General features: G+C 39.5%; 1 long non-coding RNA gene across 1 annotated transcript in view; it reads right to left on the bottom strand.

Annotated features, from left to right (window-relative positions):
• Positions 1–11,420: 11,420 nt before the first annotated feature.
• Positions 11,421–13,162, bottom strand: part of LOC109377480 (uncharacterized) — a 3,362-nt gene continuing 1,620 nt past the window's right edge. The window contains exons 2-3 of the long non-coding RNA XR_002122885.1: positions 12,715–12,922; positions 11,421–11,778 (exon numbers count right to left, since the gene is read on the bottom strand). This is a non-coding gene — a long non-coding RNA (uncharacterized LOC109377480). The remainder of the gene's footprint in view (positions 11,779–12,714; positions 12,923–13,162) is intronic.

Below are 13,162 nucleotides of genomic sequence, written 5' to 3'. Positions count from 1 at the left end.
TGGTTTAGATTCCATGCCCCAAAGACCGGTCTTTTTTGTTTTCTATGGCCTAGTAAACCCTTGTTTTTCAAAAGACTTTCAGTCATAGAAGGTAAATTTTTTTGCTTAACAAAAATCTAAGTGTATAAATCAACACATTTTATACCTTAAACTTACATGATTTTGCATGTCAATTATATATCAATAAAGAAGGAATAAAACTGATGACAGGCAGAAAGCCAAGGTTCTAGAAAGGAGCCTATGGTGGAAAAGTGGAAGTAGTAGAGTAGGACGATAAGGCTCAAGGACCCTGATCTAGGTACAGGGGCGCCTGGGTCAAGGACATTGACTTAGAAAGATCTTCTTTGCTTCCCTCTCTGAGACCAGAAGGGGATGAATACTGGTTCAATCTGGGATTAGAACAGGGGTTCTTAACTTGGGGTCCATTGAGGGTTTGGATAGGATTCTGGGAGTCTGCCAACTTAGAATGGGAAATAATATATATTTGTGTATTTTCACTAACATCAAAATGCAATTTATCATTACCTTCTGTTATTGATTATAGGCAACAAACTATAGTAGTATTAGCAATGCCTGTGACTTTGTTGTCAATAAACATCACAGGTATTTTGGTTTATTTCCCACTGTAGTTACTGCAGATATCTCAAACATCGCTCAGCTGTCACGACTTTGCAGTTATGAAAGTTATTAGACCCCCTGCTGGCTCTCATTGCTTAATGCATTAATAAAGAAGCACATATATCCTCTACCACACTTTAAAAACACTTTAATAATTGTATTTCAGTATCTGTGATTTTCTTTGTAATCCACTGTTTTATTCTATTAATTTAAAAATACTGTTCGGAGAAGCAATTAATTGGCTTTGACAAACTGCCAATGAAGTCCTTGGACAAAAAAGTTAAGGAACTGTGGTTAGGTGGCATGGAAGGGGGCAGATGGCTGGAGAGATTCTTATCCTCTGTGGGGAAAGGGTTTTGGTCCAAGAAAAATGTGAGACAAGGTATCAGGATATGTCTGGACGTGTGACCACCCATTACTACTGCAGTCTGTTCCTGGGTGGTCTGAGATCTGCCCTGGGTCGCAGGGCAGACGATGGAGCTGGAAGGACCTGGGTCCCAGGAGAAAAATAAAAGGAGTTTTGTGATAGTAGTTGTAAGTGTACAAATGAGAGAATAATGTTTTATCAGGAAAACAATGTCACCTGATTAAACAGAATAATTTATGTAAAAATAATCACTATTTGAATAATACTGACTATGCCAGGTGCATTCTAGATGATTTAGAAATATTAGTTCCATCAATCCCCACAACAATCCACTACAATAGGCGCTACAATTATCCCCATTTTGCAGATGAAGAAGTGAGGCAAAGCGAGGTTAAGGAAGTTGCCTGGGGTAGTCCAGAAATTATGTCACAAAACCAGGATTTGGGTGTAGTCAGTTGGCTCTGGACTAAGTTCCTTTCTGCAGGTTGCAAAGTGATTTTCTTCTAAAGGATTAATAACTAATGTTATTTTAATTACTCTGCAATAACAATAATAAAGGAATATAACATACACCAGCTAGACACTGAAAATCACATTCTATGCTTATATTTTCCACTCTTTCTTCTCATCAGATGCGCTTCCTATAAATATATTCTCAGTTTCTCCTACAAATGTCTATGTTGGAACATTAGTAGTTATATTAAAGTATGCCTTGCTCCATCTTTCTAACATCTACCATGACTCCCACTGGATTCTAAGAAAGCAAACCTTCACCTCTCAAGGGCAGCTCTTTCTGTGACTGATGGCCTCAGCCAACTTTTGACGTTATTAATATATTCTTTTCAGAGAACATTATAAAGAGTGAGGGCAGCTGTGCCACGCTGGCTGTGGCTGCTGTGATAACCCGTCTTCCATTCAGCACTTCAATGAAAGATCAGCCCTGTAATTCGGTGTCGCCAGATGAGAAACATCAAGAGCTCTCAGAGTTCCTTTGTGCAAAAGTCTCAGGCCTCCCCATTGGGGAGGCAACCTGATGCCCAACCTTATGTGACCGTGTGATATTCAGGAAGCAAGAAACCAAGCACTTTTGTTACAGAGGAAAGCTGGATTTAAAAGGTTTCTGCTACATTGGTCTTTGTGGTTATAATCTGCAGTCAAAAGAATACCTAAATCTGTCCCAAACTTCACTGTGAATATATAGGCATTTATATAATACAGTGAACAGTGCTGGGTACCAATAAAATAATATAGTTGCAAATTTTCAAAGCAAATGGAAACTTCTTTGTTTGCTTTAGAGTTGAGAGGTGTGGTTATTAAAAGTTTGGAAATTTGAGCCACAGCTATAGAGGGCGATAAGACACCTTTTTGGCTTCATATCTCCCTTTTGCACAAATATTGGTAACAACAATTTTTCTCTAATGAGAAAAACAGAGATATAAATGGTTTTCCAATAATTATAGAATGGATTGAAATTTGGGTTGAGAGTTGGAAGACCTGAATTGTAGTCTTGACTTAGTCTCTAAGCATTTATTTGTGAGTAATGTATGGTTCAATAGCTTTCAAAAGACATTTATGGAGTGACTTGCAATAAAAACTTTCATACAAAAGAACATAAGAAAGGTAAACAGAAAATCAGAAACAACATAGACTAAAAAAGGAGAAAATTTCCTTAACCCATTTCATCTAACGCTGAGGATCCTGGACACAAAATGAAAATGGGAAACATGTTGCTCAGGGGAGGCCCGACTCTTGACAAAGGAAGTTTCTGTTTTGGGTTCAGTTTTGTTTCCTGGCTCTAAATTTTAGGGGGGGGGTCTTGTGGATCTTTATATAAAAAGATATCAAGTTAGACTCTTCTTTAGAAAATGCAAAAGCTCTGGATAAAGGTTAAAGGTGTTTTACTGAATTGTGCTTGAATGAAGGTAATTTCTTGGGAGAGGTAATCCACTGTATTTCAAGTCAATTGCCTTGGATGCTCTAGCTTGATGGAGGGGTCACCCAGTAGCTCTGTGACCCTCTTGCCTCTTAGTTGGTAAAATAGGATGATTAGATGAACTCTAAAGTTCCTGTGAACTTACAAGTTCTCTTATTTCTAGGGTTTCAGTTAGACTTGCTATTACTGTTAACATGCCATCCAAGCCCACGATGCCCACAGTGTAGGGACTCCCATCACCTTCTTTTTGTCATAAAATTAACATTATAAATATGTTTGGCACCAAAGTATGTGCTTTAAGAGACAAGGTGTTCCACAGTATCTGAAAAACAATGCCTGCTGAATTAATAAGTGAATACAAACATTCTAAAGTCCTCACAGCCACTTTTATACCTTATCATTAAAAGCCTCGGTGTGAGGGCTAAAAAGCAAGCTGCCTGTATGCCCTACGAATTCTAAAATAAAAAGCGCAGAGCTCCTGCAGTAGCCAATAGTAGTTCCAAGGGTAATCTAATAGCCCCAAAGTACATGCTACAATTTCTAGATAAGTAAAAATGTAATTACTTTAATGAGTAATGAAGGGGAGCAGAGTATGCCACCCCAAAATATGCCTCTTTGGCATATTGATTATTTTTCAATTGGTTAATTTTAAGAAAGAGCAGACATAGAAGTTCTGAAAGCTCAGAAGTTATCCTTTCATAAGAGACATTTACATTTTTAAGGGAAATCTCCATTTGTAAGGAAGTCTCTCTCTCTCTCTCTCTCTCTCTCTCTCTCTCTCTCTCTCTCTCTCTCTCTCCCTCTCTCTCTCTCTCTCTAAGAAAGAGGAGAATGACTAAATCTTTAGATGCTCTTATCAGTGGAGAAGGCAGCAATTTAAATCTGCATAACCAGACCCTTGTCTACAGGCGTAATGCTTTATTGCTCTTCACAGATATTGCATGTTTTTTAAACAAATTGTAGGTAAGACCTTCCACCAGCAAAAAGATTAGGATTTACTGAAGGCTCAGATTAGGATTTACTGAAGGCTCAGATTAGGATTCACTGAAGGCTTAGGTAAAATACTTTATTTTTGAGCAATAAAGTACTTTTAATTAAGGTATATACATTTTTTAGACATATGCTATTACACACTTAATAAGCTATACAGTATAGTATAAACATAACCTTTACATGAACCAGGAAACCTAAAACTAGTGTGACTTGCTTTATTGCAACACTCACTTTCTTGTTGTGGTGTGGCCCCAAACCCCCAATATCGCCAGTAACTGGCTCTCCCCAACCCCAACACCTTTCTTGTGTCATTAGCTGAAGATGATGGCATTTAAGGTGCTGGCTTTGGCCCTTTGGGGGAGTTATTCAGTTTTCCTGGGTATCACCCATGTATACAAGAGGTATACATGTTATTCAAATTTTTTTTTTCTTCTCCTGTTAATCTGTCTTTTATTACGGGGAATGTCTCAGCCAAGAACCTATAAGGAGAGGGGAAAACTGATGTTTCCTCCCTCACAGTTCACAAGGAATAAGGTTTGTGTTCTCACTTCCAGTTTAGTTCCAGTCCAGTTCAATCTCTACATAGCAGTCCAACTCAGCTTCTTAAAACATAAATTTGCCCTCCCCTGCATAAACACCTGACTAGTTTCCGCCGGGGCTAAGGGAAAAGAGTCCACATCCCGTACTGTAACCTCCGAGTCCCTGCCAAGTGGGCCATTACCCACCTCCCTCACCACTCACTTCATACAAATTCTTAGTCTAATTCACTAGGTTTCACTCACTCTGGGGTTTCGATTCCCCAAACACAGCAACCACATCTTAACCCTGGACCCACTCGCTACTCACTCTCTGGTGCTCCTCCCACTGGTCCAACCACAGGCAGCTCCTTTTAGTCCTTTAGTCTCATCTTACTTGCCACCTGCTCAGAGAGGTTCCCACCCTCCCCCACCACTCTTGGTCAAGAGCTGATGCCAATATTCTCCATATCAGCTCACATTTGTTCCTTTCATAGCATTCATCAAATCTCAAATTATTTTGTCGGCTTGTTTCCTTCTGTCTGTCATTGCTGAACGTAAGTTCTGTGATAGTGGATTTGTATTGTCTTGTTTATAGGTACATTTCAAGCACTAAGAGAACTGTGTTTAGTGAATAACTAAAGAGTGACTCTACATTTTATAATTATCATAGTAACACTACAATCAAATTCATTTCATGGTCATTTCCCCGTATTTTTTCCAATTTAAAACCCTCAGCATGACACTTAGAAACATTATAAACTTTTCTTATCAGAAAATGTAATGACTTCTAAAAGGACGTAATGATATTTTCAAAGCCTACCAAAGTTAACAAGGTTTTATGGCTCCTTCAAGCCAATGTCTTATCAAAGCAGCTCAAAATTAGCAGACACATCATTGGCAAAGAATCAAATAACCTCTATCAAAAGACACTGGGCATGTGTTTTTGTCAGAGAAGCCAGGGCAAAAGTTGGTGTGCAAAGTTGTCTCATATTCCCTGATCCTAGTGAATCAATTCCCTGATCTTCCTATAAGGGATCAATGTTAACAATACATTATTGTGGAACTGTGACCCATGAGACTCTTTGTTCCCTGCCTTTTCTAGACAGTTGTTCTTCACAGGGCAGTTTCTGAAATCAAACTGCAGTTGTGAAATCAATTCTGTAGACAATGACCAGAGTTTCTAAAAATTAAATACAATATGAAAAGAAAACAATGAAAAATATCAAAGTACATTGCACAAATGTGGGGTAAGAGCTATTTTGAAGAAGCTTGTTTCAGTTATGTGTTTGAGTGTGTGTGTGTGTGTGGGGGGGTGCATGCTTATTCTAGGTCACGATTTAAATCATATGTTTCAGTTAAAAACAAGTTGACAATCACTATATTTGATAGTAAAAGAGGTAGAAACAAGGGCTAGTGACTACTTGCAAAATACATGCATATATCCAGATTTGTTATACTTCTATTAGGGCACTAATGGGGTTGAGGACACTATACCCCAAAATATGGTACCTTGGAATATTAAGCTGAAGGAGTTTGCAAAAACAGCAGAAGCAGGGAGGTCATTCCGACCTTGCCCCCACCCTTCTCCCCTGAACGGGTCCTAAAACTCTCAAGGGGTACCCTCGTTCAACCAACAAGAAAGGAGCATCCTGATCCTAAGAAACAGGCCTCGCTGACTTTCCTCCAGTTTACTACACTAACCTCATCTTCTCTGACCTATCGTATTTCTATATGACCGCCTACTCTTCATTTACCCTAGTATAAAAATACTCAGGTCTAACTGTTTCTTCAGGTCTTCATTTCCTTAGGAAGGCTGCTGTGTCACATAATACTTACATTACATAAATTTGTATGTTTTACTCCTGTTAATTTGTCTTTGTCAGTTTAATTTTCAGACCCAGCCAGGGACTCTGGGAAGGTCAAGGAAAACTTTTTCCTCCCCTAATGTATTCACACACTTTATTTGTTTCTGTCTTTGATACATTTCATTCTGCCTTGTATTTTAGATAATTGCTTTCATATCTGTTTAGAACTATAAGGTAAGCCCCTGGAGGGAAAGAAAATGTCTTATTCATCAAGAAATGAATTGGGGTGACCGGATAGCTCAGTTGGTTAGAGCGTGGTGCTGATAGCATCTAGGTTGCCAGTTCAATCCCCGCATGGGCCACTGTGAGCTGTGCCCTCCTTAAAAGAGTCAACTATGCCATTGTAGCATGAAAGCAATGTGTAACCAATGACCATGGCTGTTCCCCAATAAAATAAAATAAATAAAAAAATAAAAAAGAAAAAGAAATGAGTGAAGGTCATGCAGTATGTTGGATTAAAGATGGCCACAAGTTATCAAACACCATTTCCACTAAGAATGTCCAGTATAAGGGCGATGTCCTTTTTCTTTCCATCTGGAAGGGGAGGTCTATGATTGTACTGACCAATGAAAATCACAGAGATTATGATGTGGTGTGTGCTTCCGGGCCTAACCCTTACGAAGCTGGCAGCTTCGGCTTCCTGTCTCTTGGGACACTTATTCTTGACCCCTGAGCTTCCATGTAAGAAGCTGGGTAGCTTGCTGGAGAAGCCATGGAGAAAGGTCTTGAGACCAGCTGGAGAGGGAAAGAAGCACTGCTGAGCCCACCCTGCTAGTCGTCTTCTTAAGAGTCAAAGGCATGTGTGTGAAGCCTTCTTGGGTCTTAAAAACCAATGCTGGCAAACTGTTTTGGCCCATGTATCAGCCACCTGATTTTGTGAATAAAATTTTGCTAGAACCCAACCGCAGTCATTTATTTACATATTGTTGGTAGCTACTTTCACGTTACAGCAGCAGGGCTGCGCAGCTGTGAGAGACACTAGGTCCCACAAAGCCTAAAGTATTTACTATTTGGCCCTTCACAACGAAAGTTTTTTACCTCTGTTGTAGATCATCCCACATACTTCCCTATGACTGCAGATGGCACCACATAGACCAGAAGAGCCTCTCATCTGAATTGGGCCTCTATTTCTAATCTATAAAAATCACAAAGTATAATAATAAAATGGTAATTGTTCTAAGCCACTTGTTTTAGGGTAGATATTTATGCAACAGCAGGAAGCTGGAACATAATTCATTATCTGGAAGCATGGCAGTGCTGTATACATCCTGTGACATGTGTCGATGGCTTTGGAATCAGGCACTTTACAGAAGCTGAAAGGACCTCATGGAGACAGATAGTGGAAAGAAAGACTTGAAAGAGGCTGTTAGCAGAAGCAGCAAGAGCCTTGAAGACTGTTGGCCAAGCCTTGGGGGACAGTGGGAACACGTCATTGGAGGCTGGCAAGAAGTTTGACATTAGTATTCCCTGCGCTAGTGAAGAAAATGAAAATGGAAGCTAATGAATTTGTGGATCTGGCAGAAAAAGATTAACAGGCAGAACAGAGAAAGCACCAGCTGGCTTCGGCTGCCCAGGGTAAAATAGAAGAAGAGGGCTGAACTAAAGAAAAAACTGTTGAGTTGGTGAGCAGGATTTACAGGAAATACAAAGGAGCCATGGCGGGTGGGAATCAAAATAAAACTTTCTCACCCCAGTCTCTCCTTCCAATAGACTCACAAAGTGAGAAATGGCCTCAGGACAAAGGTTAAATCTGGGCTACTCCCTGTAAAACTGGCCATGGGGTAAATAATCTCAAGGTTGTTCCTTTGCTGAGACCTTAGAAAGACCTTAAAAAGACCTGAGGGTAAGCCTAATAGGGCTTCTAAACCTAAAGATTGTGCATCTCAGACCCTTTTTGCCAGAATAGAGGCCCCTGTAAATCCTTGAGATATGCTTGGTAAGTAAGCCCTTTCAATGAGACAAAAAAGGTGTTTTTTATTGGAACCTGGGAATAATTTTCCCAGAATACCCCAAATCTCAGCCCAAAGGAGAAAAAAGACTATGACAGAAACAAATGTGTGTGTGGCTTTTGTGGACTGGGTTATCATTTGCTACACAGGAGCCATATAAAGCTTTTTAGGGAAAGGAGGGATGACTCAGGCCATATCCAAGAACCACTGCAGGGAACTGTTGACCTGTATCGGCTACATTTCAGAAATAGTGTGGAACAGTAAGCCACCAAAATTTTCTCATTTTTAAGAGGAGGGCTTATGGTTATCCTGTGCCAATCTGACCATTAAATGTTGCGAGGAGAGCAGGTAAATTCTCCCAATAGTTCACAGGTCATTAGATTGAGAGGAACCTCACTTGTACATGGCCTTGATTTACATCATCTCCTTTTTCAATTGAAGACAGTGTAAGGGGAGATTTCTGAATGTGGAAGGAATGTAAATAATCTGTGGCCAAAAGGTGGACAATAGAGAGTCAGCCATCTGCCCTTACATCTACGGGGGCTCTGGGACTATACTGAAAACAGAACCAGGTGGAAGCTAGCCTGTGTCAGGTTTTGAGCCCAGGCTAAAGGCCCAGGCCCTTAAGAGATGAAAAGTTTCTAGTTCCTAACTTCTGGGTTACTTACTCTTGGAGCCCTGAACTGCCACATTAGACTTCCAATTAGTCCGTTTAAGAGAGCACGTGAAAAGGTTCTGAATCCACAGTCTTCTGGCTGTGAATGAAGCCACCATTGACCCTCCAGCAGAGCCACTAGTTGGATAGCATCACAGATACCACACGGAGAAGAATTGGCCAGCCAAATCCTGCCCAAGTTTCGACCCACAAGATCCTAAGATATAATAAAATGGCTGCTGGTTTAAGACACTAAGTTTTGGGGTAATTTGTTATACACAATAGATAATAAAAATATATTTCACACTACTACTAAAAATACACAACTATATTTTGAACCTAATTTCCAAAGTCACTGAGTTTGAAAATACATGGTCTCTGGTATGGGTTGAACTGTGTCTTCCAAAAAGATACGTAAAGTCCTAAATCCTAGAACTTGTGAATCTGACCTTATTTAGAGATAGAGTCTTTGTAGATGCAATCAAATTTAGGTGAAGTCGTCCAGGATTAGGGTGGGTCCTAATCCAATGACTGTGTGCTCATAAGAAGGGGGAAATTTGGACACAGGCACACAGGGGAAGAGGCCATGTGAGGATAGAGAGAGAGGGACTGGAACGACGCATCTGAAAACCAGGGAATGCCAAGGAGTGCAGGCAGCCTCCAGAAGCAAAGAAAAATTCCTCCCCTAGAACCTTCAGACAGAGCCTGGCCCTGCCAATATCTTAATTTTGGGCTTCTAGCCTCCAGAACTGTGAGAGAATAAATGTCTGTTATTTAAGATACCTGGTTTGCGGTACTTTGTTATTGCAGCTTTGGGTGACCAATCCAGTCTCTCACAGCAGGTGGCGTACAGTAGAACAGAAGTTCTATGTGTATTAAAAACACTACCGTAGATAACACACAACACATCTTTTGGAATATTATTAATACTGGGTAGTAATCTTCACATGGCCCAGTCCATACAGATTCCAAATGTTTAAGCTGGTTCTCCATATTGTGCCAATGCTCTTTCTCGCGCTGATTCTTAAAGTCACAGAGCTGGAGTATTCTGGGCCTCCAGGCCTCCTGGTCCTTCAATTCTACTTAATGCCTTATGGAATACACCTGAGGAAGGGCCAGGGCCAGGAGTGTGAAAAGGGATAAAAAATCCACCGAGGCAATGCCATGACTTGCCAGCAATTTGGTGATAGATAACAGTAATCATTCTCTAAAATGGGATTTGGAAATTTGCTATGGCTTTTAGTTACGCATTCTAAATACTTTCAGATAATGACACTTGGGCCCAAAGCCATAAGTAAAACATTTAATGATGTGCATCTGTGTCTATATCAATACTTCAGAATGCTGATCACTCTAAAAACAGGAAAAGTTTATGCTGCTCATTTTTACTGTATGATAATATGTATAGTTAAGAAAAATGATACATCAAGATAATGCTTAGTAAATCCACTTCTAAAGTGGTTGTTTATACCTGGCTTCAGTAAAAGGACAGATAAACATGACTATGCTAGGATTTCAGTATTACTTAATTGACATTAAAGCTCACTTAAGTATCCCCTGGTACACCTATGCAAAATGCATAGTTATTGCCTTACTATTATTAAAAATGCATGTCATATTTCCAGATTATATTCATTTGGCCAGTGGGACATGCACTATAATGAGCTAGTACCAGATTCATCTGAGCTATAAAAATAAATAATAACTACATGATAATCTTTTGATGTACAGCCAAGAATCATTTAATTTCTAGAGTCATAAAAAGATGAAATGAACCAAAAATTCAAAAATGCCAATGAGAAAGGGGGAAAAAAGTACAAAGAGAAAAAAATGCCAATGAGTACTTGAAGGAAATATCCTTTAGACAGAGGGAACTCTAGCTTTTTTACAAAATAAAAAATGTAACTTCTTAGGGAGAATTTCATAGGGAAACAACATATTTCTATACTACTGTAATGGGAAACATGCAAATGTATATTTAAGAGTATTAGCTTGTGCATTTTCAAAGGCCATCTTGTAAACTGGTCTAGAAAAACTGTTTATAAAGAAACAAACAAAAACAGAAGCAGAATCATTGTGTCATCAAATACAAGGGACAGAGGTTTACGATTATGGACCTAGGTTCACATGGCAAGTCACTGACAGCTTAGCAGGTTTACTTAAGTCACCTAACCTTCTCAGACTTCAGGCTCCTTATTATAGAATGAAATCATAGTATTACCTATGGCAATAAATAATTACAATGAAAAAGGAGAAAAGTTACAGAAATTTCCCTCATAAACTACAAAGCATTATGCAGATGTTATGTTAGTCATTAGTCTAATGGGGAAAGTAACCCCAAATTAAAATTTCTCATGCACATTCTCTAACTTGAGGCTTTGAAATTTAGGTTTCAGTGTGGTTTATGCTTAATTCTTTCTGATAATGAGTCTTTGTTTTTAGTTAAAATATAATCTCAGAATATACTACAGCAGTCACTTATTAACCACAGATATTTAGAATAGAAACAGTATGTTCTCCTGGAAGACTAAAGCGTAGACTGTTGAAACAGTCCTACTGACCTTTAACAAAGTCTGTGAGCAGAAACAAGGGGTTAAAAATGTAATGGGCTGAGAAACATTTTTTTTATTTCTGAAGCATTTATGATTTCACATGTTTCCTTTTCAAAGGCCTTTTAAGAGCTCTGACATAAGGCTTCATTGAAGTTTCAGCTGGAATGCAGACAGGTTGAAAGGCATGCAAGTAAAAAGGCTTACTATTCGAATCAAAATGGAAATAGTGCCTTAATTGTTCCCTTCAAATTCATATCATGATCAGTTGGAGCCCGTTTCTGCCCCGGTCATCCAGCTGGGGAGTTCCTCCTGACTTCAAAGAAATCGCCTGTCAGAGAAGACATCAGCTAAATCATATCTGAATACAGAGTTGAACATGAAAAAAAAACAACAAAAAAAACCCAGCATGTTTTTTAACATTGTAAAGGTACTCTTATAAACCACTGTTTGATCGGGTTTTCACAAACAAAGACAAAGATACAGTAGTCCCCATTAATCTGTGGGGGATACTTCATCCCAAGACCCCCATGGATGCCTGAAAGCTCAGATAGTACCAAACCCTAGACATAGTATGTTTTTTCTTCTACATACATACCTATGATAATGCTTAATTTATAAATTTGACACAGTAAGGGATTAACAATTACAGCTGATAATGAAAAAGAACAATTACAACAATATACTATAATCAGATTTATGTGACTGTGGTCTCTCTGTCTCTCTCTCTGATAATCAATCTTATAACTCAGACAGCTTCTACAAGACCAATGGGCAGGGAACATATATAATGTGGAGGTGATTCATATCCAGGGTGGGACGGAGCTGGACAGCACACGATTTCATCATGATACTCAGAATGGCGCACACTTTAAAACTTAAGAATTGTTTATTTCTGGAATTTCCCATTTAATATTTCCCGACCATGGTTGACCATGGGAAACTGAAACCATGGAGAGCAAAACTGCAGATAAGTGGGGACTATTGTATACAATAACCTATTGTTCCTGAAGCTGTAATTACTTGTTAAAAGTTCAGTGGGGAGAGTTTGCCCCTAATGCTCATTAATTCACTTTCCAGTTCATCCAGGATAAAAATCAAACTCCTTCCTACAGCTGATAAGAAAGAATTATTCAAGCTTTCCCAACTCTTAAAGAACAAAGGCTTATGCTCCGGACTTTCTTCTTTGGATTGTATTCTTCAGAAAATGAAGTGAAATGTTTGAATGCAGTACTCCTAGCCATTCAACAAGATCACATGCACTTACCATCTATTTTATACCAGATCCTGTGCTGTCAGTGTCAGGCACGGGAAAGATGGCTCCTGTCTTTAAGGAGTTCACCAACCAGTAGGGTAGAGAGAATCACAAATTATTTCACCATGGGATGAGAGGTAGCACTGATGGGAATCAGATACCAGCTTATGTGTCCAAGAAGCAGTGACACCTAAGTTGAGACTTCGTAGACACGTAGGAGCTGGGGAAAGAAAGGAGTAGGGTCCAGTCAGGAGAGAGTGTTTGAAGGGGTCTAAGTGACCCCATTAGTTTAACGTGGCTGTGCTGGAGAGAGGAGCAAGAGGAAGCTAGAGAAGCGAGCAAACGGATTTGTGCCCAACCAGAGATCAGACTGGGGACTCCGTGATACAGGGAACTAGTGAAACATGTCTGAGCAAGGTGGGAGAGTGTTCACGTTCGGGTGTGTGTGTGTGTGTGTGTG

This window comes from Hipposideros armiger, unplaced genomic scaffold (assembly GCF_001890085.2).
Source record: "Hipposideros armiger isolate ML-2016 unplaced genomic scaffold, ASM189008v1 scaffold_1416, whole genome shotgun sequence".
Taxonomy (NCBI): Eukaryota; Metazoa; Chordata; class Mammalia; order Chiroptera; family Hipposideridae; genus Hipposideros; species Hipposideros armiger.
Note: the sequence above shows the minus strand (reverse complement) of the source record. Positions and strands in the feature narration are given on the sequence as shown.